General features: G+C 45.5%; 1 protein-coding gene across 4 annotated transcripts in view; it reads right to left on the minus strand.

Moving 5' to 3' along the window:
• LOC120949010 (mucin-22) overlaps nucleotides 1–10,766 on the minus strand; it is a 53,144-nt gene extending 42,378 nt beyond the window's left edge. For 2 of the 4 annotated variants that reach the window (XM_040365938.2, XM_040365934.2), the window contains exon 1: nucleotides 10,180–10,766. The gene's annotated coding sequence lies outside the window, so the exon portion shown is untranslated. The remainder of the gene's footprint in view (nucleotides 1–10,179) is intronic. The other 2 variants (XM_040365937.2, XM_049605086.1) reach the window with 1 other exon arrangement.
• Between the last annotated feature and the right edge of the window lie 4,402 nt (nucleotides 10,767–15,168).

The raw sequence follows: 15,168 nt of genomic DNA on the forward strand, positions 1-15,168 counted from the left end.
AACTTGCATAAGGGCGGCCCAATCGCGTACAGAGTACGTTTGGCCCGATGTCGTAGAAACACTTTCGCTAATTGCACGGTGGTAATCAGAATCGATTGGCGTCTAATTAGAACTGATCCTTCCGCCTCGGTCCGGCGACGATAGGGCATGGCGCCAGCCAGGCCATCAGTGTCGAGCGCCGACCGAAATACATCATCGGTGGCCAAACACGGGCACGAGTTGGACGAGTCGGGCTTTTCCAAACCAAAGGCAAAGGTAGCACGATGTTTGGTGGAAAATTGATCGTAATCCTTTCCGGGCCCGGACGTGTTGGACTTTTTGGTGTTGCGGTGTCCAAGGCCTGCCGGGAAAGGGAGGACTTTCAACGAGCCAAAGCCATAAATCAATTAGAGTTGGCCAACGCGACGCCCTGTGTGACCGGGCTGTGGGCCCCATGCAGAAGCGCTGTTAGCGCAAATTTAGCCATTTGAAGGGCGTCCTCGGCGGGATGCTTTCATCTCAAGCATGTGAGGATTGCACACGGGTGGCCACGCGTGCGAATATATTTTCACCTTCCGGCAAGCGGTAATAATTGCACGAATGGCATGCAATAATTATCTTTCTGGTGCAGTGCAAAGTTGCCCGCGAGGCGACGGGCAGCCATACATACATATATATCGGCGAGCGACAGTTGTTGCTGGCGGACTAGTCAGAGAGCGGAAAATCATTTCTTCGGGGGTCATTATTCACGCACGATTCCAATCGAAGCGTAAGCTTTTAAGCACCTGTCTGCGCAACGCGGCACGTTCAACTGATGTTTGGAGGGGCGTGCGTCTAGCCGGGAATCGGCATTTGCATTTTGCCATCAGTAATGATGATCGGGTAATGCGTGAACCAGATAACACATGCCAACGAGGTGTACATTTGGCTGTAGAATAATGGGGAAATTACACATTTCGAACATCGAACGAAAAGATCAAACATAAAGGGTTATTAAGCTTTGATGTACAAAATGCTTGACATTTTTAGCCAAATAGTGACCAAATTCCAATGCATTGCACTCAAATTGTATTGTATTGTTCGCCTCAAACCTCAAGTGAGTTGTAGTGAATGTGTGTAGCATTATCGATGCTTCTCTTTAATGCTAACATGACATAACGCAGAATTTAGAGGCAATGAAAAATTTCAATAAAAACAAAAATCACCAAATCTCAAAAGGAAAACGAATGTTGGCGTAAGCGAGGTACAGTATATTCCGGCACAAACTGTCTAGAAATAAATAAATCAGGCCCACCCAGCACCATCGCCAGCCCAGCCCGCCCATATTGCTGTTGTTTGTTCGGCTAGCAAACATTCAGATGTGCGGTTCGGTCATTTTGATAGAAGACCGGAAAGTACGGTGAATTGCAAAAATACTAAAAGCGCAAATATTCCCGGCACGTAAAAAATGCAATTTTCAATCGAATGTCCCGGCCCGTTTTTGGTCAGACCTGAGGGAAAGGATCGAGCGCGAGGGACCGGTGCGAAAATTAACCGACCGATATTGAGCTGCTAAATAATAACGCTCCAATTGAGGGAAAAGGGTGGAGACATAAACATCAACGCTGCTGGGACAACACGAGAGGTAAGGGGAGGTGGGGGTTAGTATAAAAATGTGTGCTCATTTTTTTGTTTGGGTTGCTACCATGCAACGGGAGAGAACGATTTTTCATCCCCAGTACCACTTGCCAACCATTCTTTTGGGACGATGTTGATTTTTCCCACCTTTCCGCTACCGAAAGGCCGCATGCAGAGTGAACTGGACAGAGCGGAGAAAGGTTTTGCCATTTCCATTTCCTGTAGCTGGTCTGCAGGAAAGGAAGGGAAAGGAAGATGTGGATTCATCCATCGATTCCAGTTTATCGGTCGATTTTTCAAAGCGTGTTCCGTTACTTGGTCTCAACCCATCGGCAATCGTGAGCGTGTTTATTAAAGGACGCGACCGTGTATATGTTTGTGTTGCCGTTCAGGATTGGAATGCCTGTGCTTTTTTTTCGGAGGAAAGCATTCTTTTGTACCATTTTCAACTTTATCCACCGTGTGGGATTGGTGCGCGATTGGTGCATTCGTTCAGAAATGCAATCGATTACGATTGCTTGGTTTGTGTGACGGGTGTGCATCGGATTGGTGGTAGTCTCGCGGTGATGAGCGGTGGTAGCGATTGTGGTTGTCGGTTGAGGTTTGCGGCATGCAGTGTGCACTCCTTTCGAAGGGTAATGGTAGTGATGAGAATTTATGAATGGTTCGTTAAGTTCCCCATCCTGAGATGCCAAATGGAACCAAACAAAAAAGAGGGGGAGCAACCGAGGCATGCATGTGCATGTGCGAAATAGAGATGTAAAAAAGTGACAAAAAAAAAAAAAATACGGATAACACGACCCGGAACGAAAATTGGCAACAGAATGGAAAACTGTTTGCGGTTGCATTTTGGAAATGCGAGCGTGCCCGCGCGTCCGATGGGAAACGGTAAAAACAAAAGCAGGATAAAAACCCGCCCCAAAGCAAATACACAAAGGGGCCGAAACAACAATGCGTGCGTATTAACGCTTGCGTTCAATTATTTGTTCTGCGGCGCTTTGTTGCTGATGAGTTTATTAAACGGGGGCCTTGGTGCAAGGTTGGTGCAGGTTCACTTCACACTCTTGCTGAAAATTGCCACGCCATGGTTGTGCCCGGTGGATGGAGAGCTGTTTTTGTGTGTTTGTGTGCGTTTGTGTGGCTTTGCATCTCCATTCAAAATCAGTTCTGAAGTGTGACACTCCTGCGTTGCCGGTGGCTGCATTGCAATCGAGTGACGTAAGGCGCCTGGCCTGGATGCAACCGTAGGGAGGAGAAATGCATCCATGGAGACCATTCGGAAAGATGCCCACGGCATATTAAACAAGCAAAAGGCGCGACCTCGGCTAAAGTAAGACAGCGTCCGCACACAACAAGGTCATACGAAGGAGGGTTCCCGGATGACTGAAAAGGGAGAAAGGGGATAAATTATGAACCAACTTCAGTGGATTAGAGGAGCTTGCATGTAAAAACGCGAACAAGGTGCAAGAAATTCTGAACACAAAGCAGCTCCGCAACATCCCACGGGCAGGCGGGCACCGTGAGTGGATGATGTTCTTTTAAATAAAATATTATTACAACCATTGGTCTCATTTCAGCTTAAGCAGGATTATCCTTGTTCCGACTTTCTCTACCGTGTTTCGCTGGTTCCGGTACAGCCTTCATTGCCACTGGCTCCCGCTTCAAGGAGGTTAATTTATTGATTCCGTACGGGGGCATTAGGGCACGGTCTCCGGGTTTCACGGGCCCGTGCGCTTGCCTTTCTTCCTTCCAGTCCCGATTTCGTATTGCGATCTCATCCTACCGATACGTTGTACAAGCCGCAGATTGATCAATCTGCTCACCTAAAGAGGGAAAATGGGAATTGATCCTATCGGAGGCGAAGTGGTGGCGGGTGTTTGTTTGTTTTGTCTTTACTTTGCTACTCGGCCAAGACGCCAGCCAGGGTCTCTCCGTCCCTCACTCCCCGGTACGTTTCTGTGGTTTTACATCGTTACGTGCGATCACGGTGCATGCTTAAAGGTCGTTCCTGCCAATCTGGGACCAACCTGCACACCCTCTTCCCCTTCAATGCGCTTCGTATGAATAATTCAAGCGGCTCCTACCCCCTTTTCGCGATCAGTATCACGCCCGTGCATCTCATTGAGCGCGAATTTAGCCCACCACCGCGCTAATCCTAGTTCGGCAAAGACTTGTCAGATTTAGATGTCGCTTGTGCATGCTTGCGGCATGTTAGTAGCTGCATGCTTTTCTTTTTGTTGCTGCTCCCGGCGCTGCCCTGCCGAAAGAAGTAGGCAAAGAGGGAAGCGAAACCAGAACAAACCACCTGTTTGTGGCTGTTCGCGTGAGGTTGCGGCGAACTGACATTTGGTCTAATTTTCAGTCTTATTAGCACCGTTTTTGGTCGCGATAGGTACGTGAGAGCGAACGGAGGAAAGAAGTTCGTTCGCAACGAGAGGAGGAGGAGGAGGAGGAGGAGGAGGAGGAGGAGGAGGAGGAGGACACAACTTTCCACAACCACAAATACGCTCTGCTGTGGATGCAGATTTTACGTGGGAGCTAGCAGCAAACAAAAAAAGCCAGTCACTATTTGCCATTTATAAGAGCGGTAGTGGTCCTCATGTGCAGTTTTTGACCGATAGGGAGCAGGGGTTTGTTGTTTGGGATTTTTGTAGTTGTACGATTTGTTGTACGCCTCTTGAAGGAATCGGTTTTCGGCTTCTCAGCCGGTGCTGGCACTGTACTGTAGCTGTCGCCAAGTTTGTTGCCCATCCAGTCCAGGAGAATTCGTTGAAATGTTGCCATTTTCAAAAGGCAAAGAAAGAAAGAGCAAAGAAGGAGATATTTACACTCACAACAAAATAAACTGGTTTTATCCGCTATGCATATGAGATCGCGGTCCCTTCGGTGGCCTTATTTTTAGCGAATATTTTGTTTATCAAAGTTCTACAGAGCGTGCGGATTCTTATTTTTACTGGCCGTATTTTCATGCTTAACGCCCTTGTGTGGATGATTCGCATAGATGGTGGAGAACGTGAGGCCGAAGAGATATCGGTAAAAATGTATGTCGTGCCACCCATTTCTCTTAATCCGGCGTTGGAATACACCGGAGCAGGTTAATGTGTTTGTTGAGTGGCGGTGTGTTGGGAAGAACGAAAAATTATCTTCTTTCCGGTCCGATGGCTCAAGTTTGCGAAGCTCATCCGCCACTGCGTCGCAATCTTGGCATTCACAGTTGTTATGTTTCGAGCGTCGAACAAAAGACAGAACAGGATGCGAAAGGTTTTAAGCCTTGTTTGGTTTGTGTGTGTGTGTGTTTGCGTGTGGCAGAAAAATTGTCACCAACCAATACCGGTGGCCCAATTTTTGGTCAGTTTCAGACTTTCACATCGATAGAGGTGAACGATCTTTCGCTTGGACATTCTTTTCAATCTACAGCATGTGTGCGGGAATATAATACAGCAAAACGCGTCTTTAAAGCGCCAACCCAAGTAAGACCCAAAGCCTGTCTTTGTGTGTTTGTGTATGTGGTGCGCCCTGTTAGGGGTTTCCCTAATGTTTCTTTGGCTCGGTGTTCTTGGGCGAACGAAGAATTAAGAACCTAATGGAAGAGGCAGCACCATGACGACCGCAAGGAAGATCATGAAATGATGATGATGATGATCATGATGATGCCATAGGCCTTGAACTTGCGACTTGTGTCGGCACTACACGCTGACTACATGCGGGTGACCCGCGCGGATGTTGGTAGTTAATGCAGCCGTACCGAGCTAATGATTCCCCATGGTGTTAGGTCGAATCGTTCGGTTACTCGTCTCCAGTTTGTATGCTGAGGCGTCCTAGCCGTCTTTATGTCATTCGGTACCTAGCGTCGATTGGTCCGTTTGCCGAGGCGAATCTTCATACCCGTGCCGGTGTACACGCGAGAGCGTTTATTATTTTATATGACGAAATTATGCAAATTCCTGGAGCATGTCGTAAATGGTCGGTAACCGTTGAGATTCGCAGAAGAAGGTTCACACACACTAGCAGTGGTTGCTGCGGTTTAAGATGAAAACTACACCAAAAGATTCACGCCGTGCCAAGCTTAACAACAGCAAGACGTACCGACAGCAAGGGAAGCGATAAGAGCAGGTTGAAAAAGGGACGAATGGAGATCGTAAAAGTTTAGCGAACAATGTCTGCAAAAGTTTGATGATGTCGAGCGTACTTGTGAAGGTGAGAATGTTAAAGTCACTGTGTAGAAAAGTCTATCCTCACTATTGACATTCGATAGTTGAAAAGCTATAAACAAAATCAGGTTTTTAGCACTGTTTGAGTTTCACAAAAATGATCAATAGATAGAGCAAACAAATTATTTATGTTTGTGCTTGAGTGAATTTTGCGCCTGCACACAATGCGAGGTGTTTTGTTCCAAATCACAGGTTGGTAAGCGCAGGTCGTTCGCTCATGACGCCTGCCAGCTACGGGGTTGAAGTTGGCGATGTGCGTTGTTTGATGTTCATTAGAATGGGGAACAAAATCACCATGATTATCAGTCAATTTGATGGGATTTAAATATGACTCAAAAGGCGATAAGTGAATGTGTCAGCGGAACAATGGAATAAGGCATCTTTACATCATTAATAATCAGCAACAGCTGGAGCACGCTGTGCACAAAGAAAGACGCAATCTATTAACCGATTAGGGTTTTTTTTACATTAACTAGCGGCCAATGAACAAAGCCGTCGGGTTTGTGGATAGCAAGAAGCAGATACAATGCTGCGTCGGGGATCTTCCGGTTCGTCACTTGTTGTACTGTTGGAGTCTTTTGTACCGGGATGCGTGAATCAGCTTAGCGTACGTTCACTTACGATCGCTTTGTTTTTGAATCTGTTTCCAGAATTGGATTGGGACAAGATTTCTAAAAACATTCCTTAGTGTCATAAAAAATGTTAATTGAGATAAAAATGAAATTCAACCTAGAATGATAATGTAATTTTTGTGCATCGATCGAGCTTTTTAAATAACAGAAAAGTTACAAGTTTTACACTAACACAACCCAACAAAAAACAAAGAACTCAATTGATTTGGCCAAAATAAGTGGCAAGAAAGGGAAATCGTATTCTACATATGGTTCCACTTTCCTGATCAGTATTCATTCGTCTGTCCCAGATAAACGGCGCTGTCGTCATTGCAAGTGAAATTCTCCTTCGTTTCTTGCAGGCTTTTTTAAACTCGGCTCGCAACGCTAGCTGGAAGAAAATGGCTAAACCGCCAAGCAAAATCATAACTGCGAATGCTCAAATCGTTCGCCACCCATGCGGAATACTGATCAATGTCGATTTTGGGACCGATCCTATAGTAATCTTTTGACTGGTGAGTTCGCACCATACCGGGTAGCATCCCGGGCGCACGTCGTCTTTTCAGGGTGAACGAGGACATTCTGCTTCTGCTACGCTGTCAGTATTCATGGTGGCGCAGAGAAGCGTGTCATCAAATTAAAATTCGGTAATTGATCAAGCAGGCCAACGGCATGAGTAGACACATACACACACACACATATTCACACAAACACAATCAGTTAAACTCCGACACGTTTTCGGCAGAAGATCCACAGCTACTGGCAAATGGGTTGGAATGCATTGAATAGCGTTGTGTATATTTTAGCTGGCTTGATGCGAGACGTGTGTTAGGTGAGGCGGATAGGATGGAAGAAACAAAAAAACGTAATAAAAAAACATTCAACTTGCGAGGTTGTGGCTTTAAATGCAGTGATCATCATTGCCAAAATCTAGGCCTGATTATGGTGTAGAATACGCAACGTAACGCTCACATTGCGGAAGCGCGTTGTTCTTATCATTAAATTGGACAATTGACAGTTACCGTGTTACCAGTGTTCCGGGTGACGAGTGCACCAACCAAACATGCAACGTGATGGTGCGGCTCATGCCTGTTAAGGTTAATAAAACTGTCTTCATGGACAAGCATGCCGAAGCGCTCGATTACGTCGCTTTTGGTAGCAAGTTTGGTAACAGGCAACGATTCACAGCAAGTGTTAGTTGGGTGGAAGCTTTGCGGCGTCATTGGGGTAGTGATTTTTCTGTATGTATGTGTGTGTAGACTGTGTGGGAAAAATGAAAATGAGCTACTCGGACAGTTGTGCGGAAAATCCAATGACCAAACATGAAGCAGAACGAATGTCAAGGTCATTCACCATATCGTGTGATTGAATGAATGGGAGTTCGTTTACTTTTTGGAAGAAGTTTGAGCAAAAATAAAATGCTTGAGGGTAGAAAAAGCTAAAAGATTTGATTAAAATAACTTGATTTGATACTGATAAATAAATGTTTTCCATACGGCGTTAGCTCTTCTTATCGCTTTGCCTAGAGGCTCTTTAACTGGTCTATCGGTAGGTTAATTGGAATGAACCCTATTTTGACCAATGAGCGAACTCCTCATCGTATCGTGGAATCGAAGCGCGAAAGGAAATCATCAATCTTTTCGAAAACATGACTTCAGTAACGATGCTGGGTGCAATAAAACCAAAGACATAACACATCATTGCTGCCACATCCGATCGGTTCTAGACGTTTAGCTAAGGGTAGCACCAGTCGCTGGAGCTGTTGTGGCGATACGTTGACCGCGCAGTTGAAGGTAATGTGGCAAAATTAATTAGTCGCTTCGTGAGCGCAAAGATGCGCCCAGAGCGACGCTTAGATCGCCTGTCTATTAATTATCGGTGTGTGAGCTTGAGTGCGATAATTTGGAACATGTTTATTCACGTGACATGGCGTGCGATTCAGCGAACTCAAATGGCGACCTCCACCATGATGAGCGATGAGTAAAAGGGCTTTGCGATGTTTGGATTTGTTTTTATTCTACTACTCCTCAACTGCACGCTGGGCGATGATTAGGTCGCGTCGGAATGTGACGGCTGCTTCCCGGGTGACCTCGCGGGTCAGCGTTGATGAGTCCATTACGGAGCCGCAGGAACAGCAAAAACATCCGCAGTCAGTTGAAGGTATGATCGATTCTAATGAAGAATGATCGTGGCATCGTGATTTCGTCAGAATGGTTCCGGTTGTGTGATCTCTTTGACGCGGCGCGCATCTTCTTTGGCGCTCAAGTGCTCCAAATTGGTCGATTCGACAAGCTACTACCGGTACACCATCTGACCGGACGATGATTAGCATAATCGTGAGAAGTACAACCCAGCACCAACAGGTCATCCGTTGCTGTCGAATGGCATGTTGAACAGCGATTGTTACGAGCCAGTTTCGTGGTGGCGTAAAGTATGTGTGTGTGTGTAAGGTGAATTTGGCAGCTCACCCTTGTTTTCTTCCGGAACAACCACGGCGAACGACGAAATGTCACACTCATTTGGGTAATGTCATTGAGCAAAACGGTTCCAAAGTACACAACTTAATAACAACCATTTCGCTATGTCCTTCCGAGCGAAAGCCGTTGCGGTGAGTAAGCGTTCAGAATCGATTATTGTCAAAAATTAAATGGACTGCAACGTGCCGTTTTCTTTACACCGGTTTCGCGCTACCGCAAAGGTTCCGATGCGTGACGCTTGTTTGACGTTCTTGTCGGATCCATAATCATATACAACATAATTGGGAGCAAAACGTCCAGCAAATGGACCGATGAGGAAAAAAGGAAGATCAATCATAATTACATTATTCTCTCTTTCTTTGTCTTCTTTTGATGAGGTACGTCACCAGAAGGTACATGTTCCAGAGGCGATTGCCAAGGGACGGATGCATTCCACGCGTTACCAACTTCGTTGTCCTTCGCGATCAGATGTGCAACCCGAGCCGGAGAACAGTAAGTTTTAACGTAGAACTCGTTCCGAATGTGGTTCACGAGTTCATTATGAAATACCAATTGAACATGGGTGTAATAAAGCAGAACTGGTCGCCGCGTTATTCGCTTTAAATGGAAAAGTGTTCCCATATTTTGTGTGATTTACGCACTTGCCATCGGGCAATCGTGGGGCATAAATTTAAATTATCATAAATGGAAAATTGATTTTATCCCGCAAAGGTATTTTTAAACTTTTTACAAACCGAGCAAAAAGCCAATCGCACAACGTAGCTATATCGGCGTACGCGCAATTTGGGCGAACAGGATGACCCGAGGAACCTAACATGCGTCGGTTTCTTCCTTTTTTTACATTACAAACACGACAAGTACTGTTCGTATAATGATAGCCTGTTCTTAAGGGCAATCGGTTCGATTTCGTCTCGTTTCGCCAAAAGTACCGGTTTTGCGGTGGCAAAGTGCAGATAGGAATGGATTCTTCAGCCACCACACTATCAGTGGTGAATCTGGGTGAATGGAGTGAGAAATTTATGACCGAATCCACTTGGCACCCTCGGCGCTACTTCGTCATGAGCGTTGGGGTCACGAACCATACACCGTACCCGTAAGAGAGTTGATAATTTGCATGACATCAAGATGATTATCACTTACACGGCTCGTAAATCTTTGGCCACAAAATTTGGGCGGGTTTGGTAAAAAACAACCTCACATTGCTGTATACGAAACATAAATTTGTGCAGCTGAGGTTTAGAACAACTTTAAACTAACAATAACACAAAGAATATCACAACATACCTTGGACTAGAGTTAAATAAACTAGCACTAACTGGATTGCGGTTGGACAAACGAATAAAAAAAAATACACACACTGCTATATGTTCTCCGCAGCTTCTTCACTTTGTTGAGGTCGCTGGTCCGGTCATTCCACAATTGTTCCTTGACAAGAAACACACTCGCTCGGAGCAATAACGAAAACTTTCACCAATTTTTCCGTTCCTGTACCCTGCCACTAACACAAAAAGATCGTTTCGCGATCCTGCAGGACTAAGATGCGAGATTGGCAGTATCTGTAAATTTAATTTTCTGTTATTCCGTTTTGCGCTCGGGTGTTGAACGGCGTGGAAAGTTATTTCCAACGCTTAAGGGCCAATGAATTCAGGAGCAAAGTTCACACTATTTGGGTTTGGTAGATCGATTATTGTGTTGCACTGATACGGAACTGGCTCTTTGTCGGGATCTCAATAGGCAATGATCCTCCAGCGGAAACACTCATTTGCAGACACTGTCACGCACGTAACTAGCTACACCTACACGGACAAAACGGCCAGACTGCGCCTGTGACCGCGGCCAGTCGCGGACGGATACAAAGTATTGCTCCAGTGCTGATTACAGCGGTTACTTATATACCTTCATCGGGATCGCGGTTTGCGGATCGCGCGGATCGTTTGTTCTGCCGTCCACCCCAGTTCGGCCACCGTTCGCGATCATTCTCCGACGGTTCTACTTCCTCTTCCTCCCCTTCGCACCAACAGTGCCGGTCATCCCCAGGAGGGAGCCGAAAGCTTGGCGTGAGCGAGAGCGCATTTGAAGCCGCATCTTCGGGAAGTTCATGCGATCGAGTACGCAAAAAACCCATCATTCTACAATCGCGCAAGCGAGCGAGATAGAAACACAATGATAGAGGGAGAATGGCTGGGAACTGTGAGCGAGAAGACAACGCTCTTTCCGAAGACATCCCACAGGAAGCACTTCTTCAGTCGGGGCTCGCGACAGCCAACCCGAAGCTCCAACCGGGATACGAATCGAGTTCAACCCCCCCAAAAGGAGGGTGGGTAGGTGGCAAAGGAAGGTTGGTGCGCGCTAGTTTTCACTCGCCCGGTGGGATGAGGGGAGGAGCAGAGGAACGACTGGTGCTGGCCGCTAGAGGCAATGCCGACTGTGGTTTGCTTCTTAGTGGCACGCGGTCGCAAACGATCCGACGGTAAACAAACACGTACAATTGAAGCGAGACGCCTGTTTCCCACCGCAGCCGAAGCGAGAAGGAAGACAAACACGCGAAACACGCTGCCCAGCATGCTGAAGACTGGCCTCAGCATTGAACTTGAACGCGCGTGCTCGTTTGTGATCGTGACGATGACGCCACTAAAGCTCCCAGTGGGGTTGGTTGGTGGCTGACGACGGGGGATGATCAGTAGAAGGGATGAAAGATGTGACGTAAGCGCCCGATCGTGCGGTGTGCAGCGTCGGGTTCGGTTCGTGTAGCACCAGAGTTGATGGACCTCCGTGCGACAGTTGTGTGCTGTGCAGCATCCAGGTCGTTCGTCACGCGACATGATCAAAGTTGCTGTACGATCAGCAGCCGGTGCGTGTCGATCATAGACTCTATTGCGCTTCCATAATATAATATAGATCGAGTGTTGGTTTTTCCCTGCACACGCAAGGGACGCATAAAAATTTACCTTACTACCAGCAATGAGCCCACCGTGCGTTACATTAACATATAACGGATGTCAAGTATCTGTTGATGAAGAGCGAACCCATATCCGATCCCCGCCAGTCTCGATCAATGCCGGTGCATCCATCTATCATCACCCAATCAGGGCAGGCCGGTCGAAAGCGTATAACATTGTCGTAAAAAATAACAGTCGATTTCCTCACGGCTTTTTCGTGCTGCACCGACCGGCATAGCTTCCTCGGTTGCAGCTAGCGCGAATGGAGCACTAAACATGGTCATTTTCGTAATAAATTATGCTCACTAGTGATGCGGTGCTATAAGCGTCGTTTCTTTTGTTTTGTGCAGCACAATGCAGTTTTTTTTCGTTTCGTTTTTGCTAGCCGTAACAGCTGTTCCACTGATAATTATGCGTTTTAACTGAATGGAAATGTTCGTAAGCATGCAACCGGTCGTGCTAGGAGTCCGGTGGATTTGTGTACCGCTGCTTGATGACCAGCGATCCATTATGAACTATGCTTGAACTTGAACTTGACGTCAAAGGATGATTTATCTTGTATTTCGTGGTATTACCGAGTTGTTAAAGTATTTTGAAAAGCCTTCTTCTGGTCAATCGATCGTGAATTATTCCGTGTTTAATTACATTTAAGTGAAATTGAAGCATGTTCAAATGAAATATATTTTTACTAGTAAAGCTCCGTAGAGAAAATGGACCCAGAAACAACGATTTGAGATACACAAAAGAAATATAATTGAAATATGTAAAAAAATTCAACTTCATTTTGTTTTTTTTTCCTATGAACAAATAAAAATAAAATAACTTTTTAAAAATGTTAGCAAAACCTAAAAGTAAAAAAAGTCTTAAGGTTAAAGAAATTCTCAATGTTGCTTTGTTTCAGGTATTATTGTAATGTGTTGGAATTCAATGCATTAGTGTTCTACCAATAAGAGTGTAAAACATTAAATGCTTGTTGTTTTCGAAAAAATAATCAAGTCTAAAAATAGTTTTTACTAGCGTATACCAAAAGTCTTGACTATAATTTGAACGAAAAAAAAAGATTTACATCAAAACATAGCTAAGTTTGACTTACTCAGAAAAACTCAGATACAAAAACCCAGAAATCCAAGTTGATGCGAATATTCTAACAACATACATAGTCTAATACCTCAGTTGGTCTAATGAAACAACCCAAGCATATGAACTGCAACAAGTTTTCGTTTTTTGAATCCCACATTTCCACATCGTTCGTGTGCTTAGAAGGCAAGATGCGTTGACCAAGCACAACACGATAAAATCGTTCTTAACAGCACTTTCCAGAAGTGGTAATGCAATCCATTCCATCGGAAAAGCATGACTAACGACGGGACACCGAACCACCAGTGTACGCCAGTGACTGTAGCCGTACTTAGAAAGCATGTAAGGGCTGCATCAAAGAGGTTGGCATCGTTTTTTTTTCACTAGCACTCCCCTTGTGTCGTTCAGCCTCGGAGTCGTCTTTCTGGGGAAGCACAAATCGCCTTGCTAGATCTTGGTAGAATTTCGGGAAAAGCAAATGTCTGAAGCAAACGATGGAGTAATTTATTAAGATATCATTGTCTCACGTTGCCAGCCTCGTACGCATCCGCATCCTGTCCAATCCTAGTCCTGGATGAGTCCGTAAAGTATTGGAGCGTACCCATCACACCCCGACGGAGTGTGGCTGGTCTCGGTGGTACACTGAGTCGTTTTTTTTGCTCCTCCAACTGGGTGCTGGAAAGTGTCCTGTTCATTTTGTTCCTGTCAACCAAGCCTGCCAGGCTGCCATGTTCGGGTGAAAAACTAGGCAGTATCAGTAGAAGCAGAAGCTCAGGCAACACGTCAAGCGAGAGATTGCTTTTCTGCTGGCGGGCGTAATTTTTGCTGACTCAAGCGTGCAGCTGGTTTGTTCCGAAACGAAAGCTCATCTACAATTGGCTGATGGTGGTGGTGCTTTGAGTTTGGTTTCCGTTTTCCCTTCAAAAAAGAAAAACTGCTTCTGCAGTAACTCTTAGTAAAGTTAAATTTTGCTTTTAAATTACAGTGTGTGGATTGACTTCAAGATAAGTATTGATTATATGATCATTCGTTTAGGAAAACATGTTTGACTATTTTGTATATCTCAGTTCATAAGTGAACGTGAGCAATATGTGAAGCAAAACATTAAAATAAACAAAAAATAAGAGTGTAGTGTTATTAATGTGATGGTGCTAGAAGAATGTGTTGGAAATTGCATTCCGATGCTGATATGTTTAACTCAATAGGTATTAGCTGTCAATTTAATTAAATTAGCTACATCTATTCCCTGCCTACACTTGTATCGATTGAACCAATAAACGAGCTGCTCTCTGCTCGAATCCTGGTTGGTAAATATTTATTTTCCAATTGAGTAACTGACCCTATTGTTTCCCCATACCACCGCACTAGCACCATTCCTTTATTTTCCATTACATCATCAACCGTAATGAGTTGCTTATGGATGTAAATCATTAAAGCCGATGTGTTGCAAAATATTTATCCCCGCTTCCATTAGTCCCGTCATGTTGGCGAGTGATTGATTGTGTTGTTCCAGCAATCGTTATTTTGTTTCGGACACACGGAAATTCACAATTCTACTGTACTATTCTCGCCTCCCATCGGGACGAGGTCCTGTTGTGTTGCTCAATCCGCAATGCTTGAATGCACTGGAAAACGACATCGGTACACACATACACACGGTAATTTGCTTAATTGATTGTCAAACTTTAACGCCAATGTGGGACGCTTCTCGTTATTTACCGTGAGCCCGAGAGCGGGCTTTGTGAAGCAAGCGGGCATTAAGTGCAGCAGGTTCAGTTGGATCAGTTGCTCGAGGGCGGTGTAGATCGAAGCGAACGATCAATCGTAGCATAATTGTACATGAAGAAAACATGCGTGTCCGTACGCGTCAAACAAGCCGTCAGACAGCGTAACAAGCACGAAAAATGTCTTTCAGGCGTAGGAGAGGAGGCGTAGGGGTGACTAGCAAGGCTCGGGGGCAGACCGGCTTGGTTCTGGCTGGCGTGCGTTGAATTCCATAGCGAAAAGTCAGTGCTCTGGCCGGGCTACTATTTATAGCCCGTTCGTAGCGACGGAGGAATTGGTCGGACGGTGCAGTTTATCAGTTCCCAGTCAATAGTTTAAACATCCCAAACCGTTTAGCTCGCGTTGCAACAGTGGATCGAATTGAATTTGGCCCGCGGGAGCAATGAAACGAGCTTGCGGGAATCTGCTTATGTAGCTACACCTACACTGTACGGCGTAGCATTTGACTGTTAGGCAACTCGTGCAATACATA

The sequence above is a fragment of the Anopheles coluzzii genome, chromosome 2 (assembly GCF_943734685.1).
Source record: "Anopheles coluzzii chromosome 2, AcolN3, whole genome shotgun sequence".
Classification (NCBI taxonomy): Eukaryota; Metazoa; Arthropoda; class Insecta; order Diptera; family Culicidae; genus Anopheles; species Anopheles coluzzii.